This window comes from Arachis ipaensis, chromosome B10 (genome assembly GCF_059453495.1).
Source record: "Arachis ipaensis isolate K30076 ecotype BB chromosome B10, ASM5945349v1, whole genome shotgun sequence".
NCBI classification, from domain to species: Eukaryota; Viridiplantae; Streptophyta; class Magnoliopsida; order Fabales; family Fabaceae; genus Arachis; species Arachis ipaensis.
Window position 1 is genome coordinate 32,282,974 of NC_142435.1, and position 9,303 is coordinate 32,292,276.

Below are 9,303 nucleotides of genomic sequence, written 5' to 3' on the forward strand. Positions count from 1 at the left end.
ACAATGCTCTCTCTTCTTCAGCGCATTCCATGAGTGAAATGGGGAAGAAATTTCGTATGGGTGTTTTATAGGTTGGGCCTTAGGTCCGATTTGGACCCGTTCCAACTAGTTCGACCCGTTAGCCCAATTTTAGGCTAAAATCTTTAAAATTAGTGTCAAAATTCGTATTTTTAATATTTCTATTTCTCTAAATTATAAAAGTTTAATTTTCTAATTTCTTTGAGTAATAATTAATTTATTAGCTATTTCTTTATTTATTTTACAGGATTTACATAATAGGAAGCAAACCAGTTCCAATACCTGAAGTAGGTAGTGATCGAGAAGTACTTGTTTGAGCAATAGAATTATCTAAAGAATCTGGATTTGGATCAGAGAGAGAATCTGAGATAGTTGTAGTAGAATACGTAGTAGTAATAATGTAATGATTATTTTTATTAGTAGTAGATAAATAGGATTGCTGAAAAGAGAGGGATTTTGGAATAAATTCCACTTTAGAAGTAGCTTGAATAGTATTATTGTTAGTAGTACTAATAGCTGAAAAAAGGGATGCATATGAAAAGATAGTCTCATCAAATAAAACGTGTCTGGAAATGTAAATTTTATCGGTGGAAGACAAACATTTGTAGCCCTTGTAATTTTGAGCATAACCCAAAAAGAATTGATGTGACTTATAATTGGACTTATTTCGATTATAGGGCCTCAAATGAGGGTAACAAGAGCATCCAAAAACCTTTAAGAAATTATAATCTAGTTTGTGACAAAGTAAAAATTCATAAGGAGACTTGTTATCCATAACTGTTGTTGACAACCTGTTAATTATATATGTAGCAGAAAAAACGGTCTCATCCCAAAAGGTGAGGGACATTCTTGCAGTAGAGAGCATAGCTAAAGTCATTTCAGTAAGATGATGATGCTTGCGCTCTGCCTTGGCATTCTGTTCATGAATATAGGGGCATGCAAACCTATGTTCAATGCCATTTTGCTGTAAAAAAGGTAAAAACATTGGAGACATATTCCTTACTATTATCATTTTGTAAGCATTTAATAGTATGGTCAGTCAAATTTTCAATGTAAGCTTTGTATTAAAGAAAGGCATTGTAAACTTGTGATTTGTTAACTAGTAAGAATAAGCATGTATATCTAGAATATGCATCAATGAAAATCACATAATATCTATAACCAAGGTGTGAAATCATAGGACTTCGACCCCAAACATCTGAATATATCAATTGTAAAGTTTGATTGTATTGAGTAATAGAATCTAAAAATGGTAGTTTATGCATATTTGCATTAGTACAATTGTCACATAGCATAGGTACAGACTAATATCTAGTGGTAGAAAAAAAATTACATTGGGTAAAAACAAATTTAACAGTTTTAGGGAATGTATGGTCTAATTTTTTGTGCCATAATTTAAAAAAATTTGACAGTAAAAAAATAAAAGATATAAAACTGAACTATTATTAATCTCAAGTGTATATGTTTTTTTGTTTTTTTGTCAATTTCAAGTGTATATGTGTACTCTACATGATAGACTAATGCCTATTTATAATACTCAGAGCTAGTCTAAGATAAAAATAAAAACCAAAAAATATTCAGTAATTGATAGTTCTATTTTTCAGGAATTGAAACAATATTTCCTATAATATCTTTAAATACTTATTGTGGATCATTCATTACATGTCTTCACTTTATTAGGACATTTTAGATTTATCACTTTTAGCCATGTAAAGAGAAATAAAAATAATAGAATAATTTACGAACTTACACAATTGATTCTTACTAATTTGAACTTAGTGTAGATGGAAAATGTCCTTCCCTATATTCAAAATCTAGCAATGCTGATACTTTATATCCTGATGAATGAAATCACTTGCTTTTCATTCCCAGAAAAAAGTTATAAAAATTAAAACGTACACAAAACATGATACACTTACGAAATACAACACAACACAATATGAGACATATTAATAAACAAATTTTAATTTTTTGTGTGACATAAGGATACGTGATATTATAAAGTATCAAGAATTTTTTTTAGTTAAATTATAATACAGTGTTGTTATATGACTAAATTATTTTGATAATCATGTTCAATTAAATTAGTCTAATAGCTTATTGACACAATAAAAACTAGTTGAAAAAGAAGAAAGAGACACACTAGAAGAAGAAAAAAAACTTAGTTAAACTTGATTACAAAAATAATTTGTTCATCTAACATTTTTTGTTATAATATACCCAAAAAGGATCCTGAAAAATTTTGCATCCAACATTTTTGTATCTAAAAATTTTTTATTATATTGAGGTCCCTGAACTTTACAAAAGTAAGATATATAAGCCCCTACCTTATAAACAAATAGGTCCTCAAAAGTGTGACACAAGGACCTATATGTCTTATTTTTGGAAGATTTCAATGTAATAAATTTTTTTTTTTGAAACGAAAATGTTCGATACAAATTTTTAAGGACCTATTTAGTTATATACTCATAATATCTTGATATTTTGTTAATATTAAAGTACAAACTAATTTTTTAAAATATTTTTAGTGCCTTTTTTAATTATATAAAATATGTAAGTTAGTTTTGTGTTTTAATAAATAATAATATAGGTGAATTCTACCAAACCCTCTCTAAATTAGAGGATAAGTTATCTTTTGTGACATGTCTTTTTATTATTAAATGAAATGAAATGAATTGACTTATCATAGTTAATTTTAACTTTTAATCTAACCTAAATTTTGTTAATTTAATTAATTCATTATGATGTAACTTTTTTTTGCAAATTATAAAAATTATTAAAAAAGTTTAATTTTGTAATTTTTTATTTTTTTTAAATTATATATTTATTAATCAATTTCAATCACAAAATATAAAAAATCTCAAAAGACAAAGAATAAATAAAAAAATTCAAGAGGCACACAAAATTTAAAATTTTCAAAATTTTCTCTTTTGCTTTTTTTTTTAAATTTCTTAAAAAAATAATAAAATATAAAATAAAACTTCTCTAATGATTTTTAATGATGGTATAACTTTTCTTAATCTAACATAAATTTTGTTAACCTAATCAACTAACTATGATGTAACTTTTTTACAAATTATAAAAATGATTAGAGAAGTTCTATTTTATATTTTATTATTTTTTTCAAAAAATTTAAGAAAGCAAGAGAGAAAATTTTGAAAATTTTAAATTTTTTGTGCCTCTTGATTTTTTTAATTTATTCTTTATTTTTGAGATTTTTTATTTTACGATTGAATTTGATTAATAAATGTATAATTTGAAAAAAATAAAAAATTATAAAATTAATTTTTTTAATAATTTTTATAATTTGCAAAAAAAAAGTTACATCATGATTAATAATATATTCTATTATATAAAAATTGAATTTTTGTACTTAATAATAAAACTAACGTGGCATGCTTCTGAGTGTATTTCCTGATTTATTTCTTTTACCTCATTAAATACAATTCATTACAATGGATTAATTATATCAAATAATTGATTTGATTAGATATCTAAGTATCACACAATTTAATATTATGTATATCAATTAATTGATTATAATTGTTAGAGTATAATTAGGATCAATTAAATCAATTAGCATTATCCAACATATTTGAATATTTATTATAGGATATTACGTCTTTATTATTTTGATTCTCTCATCACCTATAAATACCCTTCTATATTGTATCATTCTACACAACTTGAATACTCACAAACCTTTTCTCTATTGCTCCCTCTCCCCTTTCTAACATGGTATTAACGGAGGAAAAATGTCGGTAAAGATTTTCACAAAAATATCGCGTTGCAAGTATAGTTCTAAACCGACAATTAAACCTTAATCAATGTTTAGATTGTTTGTCACAAATACAAAGCCAATAAAATTAACCAAAGTATTTAAACCTCGGGTCGTCTCTCAAGGAATTGCAGGGAAGTGTAGTTTATTATTGGTTATGAAAAAGTATATTTTTGGGGTTTTTGAAATAAGGAACAAGAAAATATAGATTGTGAGAAAAATAAACTAATAACTAAGAAAGCTCCTAGCAAGGATTGAGAATTTGAAGTCCTATCCTCATTATCATTGTCAATTGTGATGGTAAATGTGAATTGCGTTCACTTAGTTAACCTCTAACTAATGGAGGAAGGTCAAGTGCATACAATCGACTTAAGTTCACAAGTCCTAGTCAACTCATAGTGAGAGACTAGATTTGGTGAAGTTCAAGCTAACCGGCAATCTTCAATTACCATTCTACAAGAAACTTTGACAATTCAAGAGTCTCTAATTAATTAATCCAAGTCAAGAACATAAAAATCTAATTTAAAATCCACCCAAGCATTTTATCAAACACTTGGAAGGCACAAAATAAAAGTATAGAGAATTAATAAGAGATAATAAAATCTAAGATATCCAATTGCAAGACAACAATAACCAATAATTAAAGAAAGAACAATAACATAAAAATATAAATTGCATTAATCTAAATCAAAGGGAGCAAGAGTGCATCAACAATGAAGTAAACAAACGGAAGCAATAACAAATAAACTAAAAGAAGTAAGATGCTAGAACAAATAAGACTAAAGGAAAACTAAATTAAAGTAAGGAAAAAATCTGAATCTAAGAAGAAATAAGACTAAAAACCCTAAAACCTAGAGAGAGGAGAGAGTCTTTCTCTCTAAAAATCTACATCTAAAACCTAAAGTGTGAATGAATGAAAAGTGATTGAATAATTTTTTTTATTCTGCTCTACTGCCAGCCTCTAATCTGTATTTTCGGGCCTGAAACTGGGTCAAAAGCAGCCCAGAAATTGCCCCCAGCATTTTCTGTTAATTGTAGCTCGTGATGCTCGTCACGCGTACACGTCAGCCACGTGTACGCATCGCTGAACGAATTCCTGGTCACGCATACGCGTCATCCATGCGTATGCGTCAAGGCCAGCTTCTCAAAACTTCAATTTCTTGTGTTCCTTCCACTTTTGCATGCTTCCTTTCCATCCACTAAGCCATTCCTGCCCTAGAAAATCTGAAATCACTTAACGCACATATCACGACATCGATGGTAATAAAAGAGGATTAAAAATTAGCATTTTAAGGCCAAAGAAGCATGTTTTCAATCATACCACGAAATTAGGAAGGAAACTTAAAAACATGCAATTTCTATGGATAAGTGTGAGAATAAGTGATAAAATCCACTCAATTCAATACAAAATAAACCATAAAATAGTAGTTTATCAGGTATCAGAGCCATGGTATCCTCCTTGAAGAGGCTAAGTTGATTTTCTTCTGGTGAAATCACCATACTTTCATACTTTTCTTTCGTGCCCTTTTTTTCCTTTCTCTTTTTTCAATGCTTTGATGCTTTTCTTACCTTACCAATTAGCTCATCCACTACTTACTTATTCTTATGGAGAAACCATATGTTTTTCATCACCTTTCGATAGTTTGTCATCTCTTCGCACTTTATTACTTTTCAGCAGTCTTCCAGCAGTTCGCCATTTTTTAGCATTTTTTCGCCAGTTGGCCACTCTAAGCTCAAAAGAAGCTATAAAGGAGGTGAAGAGGAATGGTAGAATTTATGAAATGCAACCTATTTATGTGAATGCAACTAAATGCAAAATGCTGTTACCTACTTGGTTAAAAGTAGATGAATCCCCAAGAACAAATATGAACTGAATTCCACTAATTCAAATCTCGAATGAAGTACAAATAGACTTGCAGAAGAAAGCTCGTGAAATCCAGGAATAAGGAATCGAGCATCAAACCTTCACCGAAAGTGTATACATTCTAATCACTCTAGTGTTTGAGGGTCGATTCTCTCGGTTTTCTACTAATCTTACTTTCTAAGGCTTGCTCTTCTTCTACCAATCAACCAAATTTAATGCACAAATACACATATCAAGAGGTCTTTTTAAGGGTTGTAATGGGGTTAGGGTAAAGGTAGGATTGTATTTGGTCATGTGGACTAAAATCGGAATCCTTGATTAACCTAAACTTCCCACCTAACTTAAGACAATCCATGTAATCAGAATATAAAATCTAACCACCCATTAACTATGTTTTCCACATATTCATGCATCTTAAATTTGAATACAACTCATATGCATTGCTATCACCACTTACTTCAGGGTATTTTGTCCCCTTTTTATTGTTTTCTTTTTCTCTCTTTTCTTTTTTATTTTTTCTTCTTTTTATTTATTTATTTATTATTTTTTTCTTTTTTCTTTTTTTTTTATTTTTCTCAATGCACATGATTAAGGTATTGAATGTAATAATATGTGCTCAACTATCTTTTTCACATTTTTACAAGAATATACAACACCCAATTCCCAAACTAAATGTTTCCAAACCCAATTTTTCCACACTTAAATCATGAGCACTCTTACTAGTCTAAGCTAACCAAGGATTCAAATTAAGGTCATTAATTATTTTTTGCTTAGAGTTAATGATGTGCTAAAATAAAGAACAAATAGGGTAAAATAGGCTCAACATTGGTTTGCAAAGGATAATGAAAGGATAAGGCCATATGGGTATGAGAGCTATAGTGAAACAAAGGCCTCAATCACGTAAGTGCATGCATACATCAAACAATGGAAATATAGAATCAAGCAAGAAAAAGATCACAATTTTAGAGAGAATAACACATACCATAATAAAACATTGGTTGATAAGATGCAACCAATCAAATAGGTTCATAATCTCACTGGTTTTGTGTGTTTGAGCTCTAAACCATGTTCTAAAATAAAGTTCTTCAAGCAAGTTCAACACAAAAATTTTAATTCAAATTAGTGAAATATACTAAAATAATTTCTTGGAAAGGAAATTATTACTTCAACCAAGTAGTACTTAAATGCAAGCAACTAACTACACATGGAATCTATCATGCAATGCAGCAACTAATCTAACAAAGAAAATTAAACATTAGTGTTGGGAAAAGGAATTGTTACCCACGGAAGTCGGTATTGACCTCCCCACGCTTAAAGATCGCACCGTCCTTGGTGCATGCAAAGATGTGCAAGTGGATGGGTTGCTACAACTGTTGCGCTTTCTTCAAAGATTGTGCGGCGGAACTTGTTTGTCACCCTATTTAGAATTTTTCCATTTCCCTTCTTGGTGGCCATCCTGAAAGAAGAGAAAAAGGAAGAAGAATAACCCACAAACAAATATATGCAAACAAATAAAATATGGGTGGGCTAATGCCAAATAATAATGAGGTTCTCAACTACATGGTAGCTACAACATGCAAGTGAAAAAATAATATAGGCGAAGGGCATATCAATAATGCAAGAATTGCAACAATGAGGGAGAGAGAGTGGGACATTAAAGACAATATAAGTTCATATCAATGCGAAAGGAATACAAGTGTCATAAAAGATTAGCATTGACTTATAAATAATATCACCCAACAATATAAAACAAGTCACTAAGCACCAAAACAATGGAAAAAATATTCGACAGATGAGTAAGAAAATTTAACACCAATGTTAAAACAACAAATATAAAAAAGAAAAGGGGAATAAACAACAAAGTTAAAATGCAATGAATGTGGTGCACGAAATTGTGATCTCAGGCAACGGCGCCAGAAACTCTGTACGCACGTCTTAATAAATCGTTTTTCATTCACAACTTCGATACAACTAACCAGCAAGTGCACTGGGTCGTCCAAGTAATAAACCTTACGTGAGTAAGGGTCGATCCCACGGAGATTGTCGGCTTGAAGCAAGCTATGGTCACCTTGTAAATCTCAGTCAGACGGATATCAAATAGTTATGGAGTTTTCAAATATTAATAATAAATAGAAAATAAGGATAGAAATACTTATGTAATTCATTGGTTAGAATTTCAGATAAGCGTATAGAGATGCATTCGTTCCTCTGAACCTCTGCTTTCCTGCTGTCTTCATCCAACCAATCTTACTCCTTTCCATGGCTGACTTTATGTAAGGACATCACCATTGGCAATGGCTACTTTTGATCCTCTCTGGAAAATGGTCCGATGCGCTGTCACTGCATGGCTAATCGTCTGGAGGCATCACCCTTGTCAATGGCTGCATCCCATCCTCTTGTGAAAATGGTCCAAATGCTCTGTCACAGCACGGCTAATCATCTGAGGTTCTCGATCATACTGGAATAGGATTCATCCTCCTTTTGCGTCTGTCACTACGCCCAGCAATCGCGAGTTTGAAGTTCGTCACAGTCATTCAATCCCAGAGTCCTACTCGGAATACCACAGACAAGGTTTAGACTTTCTGGACTCTCATGAATGCCGCCATCAATCTAGCTTATACCACAAAGATTCTGATTAAGAGATCCAAGAGATACTCATTCAATCTAAGGTAGAACGGAAGTGGTTGTCAGGCACGCGTTCATAGGGAATGATGATGATTGTCACGTTCATCATATTCAGGTTGAAGTGCGAATGAATATCTTAGAAGTGGAATAAGTTGAATTGAATAGAAAAACAGTAGTACTTTGCATTAATCTTTGAGGAACAACAGAGCTCCACACCTTAATCTATGGAGTGTAGAAACTCTACCGTTAAAAATACATAAGTGAAAGGTCCAGGCATGGCCGAATGGCCAGCCCCCATGATCTAAGAACTAGACGTCCCAAGATGATCCGAAGATGTCTAATACAATAGTAAAAAGTCCTATTTATACTAAACTAGTTACTAGGGTTTACAGAAGTAAGTAATTGATGCATAAATCCACTTCCGGGGCCCACTTGGTGTGTGCTTGGGCTGAGCTTGAATGTTACACGTGCAGAGGCTCTTTCTGGAGTTGAACGCCAGGTTATAACGTATTTCTGGCGTTCAACTCTGGTTTGTGACTTGTTTCTGGCGTTTAACTCCAGATAGCAGCGTAGAACTGGCATTCAACGCCCTTTTACATCATCTAAACTCGGCCAAAGTATGGACTATTATATATTTCTGGAAAGCCCTGGATGTCTAATTTCCAACGCAATTGGAAGCGCGCCATTTTGAGTTTTGTAGCTCCACAAAATCCACTTTGAGTGCAGGGAGGTCAGAATCCAACAGCATCAGCAGTCCTTCTTCAACCTCTGAATCTGATTTTTGCTCAAGTCCCTCAATTTCAGCCAGAAAATACCTGAAATCACAGAAAAACACACAAACTCATAGTAAAGTCCAGAAATGTGAATTTAACATAAAAACTAATGAAAACATCCCTAAAAGTAACTAGATCCTATTAAAAATATACTAAAAACAATGCCAAAAAGCATATAAATTATCTGCTCATCAAAACACCAAACTTAAATTGTTGCTTGTCCCCAAGCAACTGAAAATCAAATG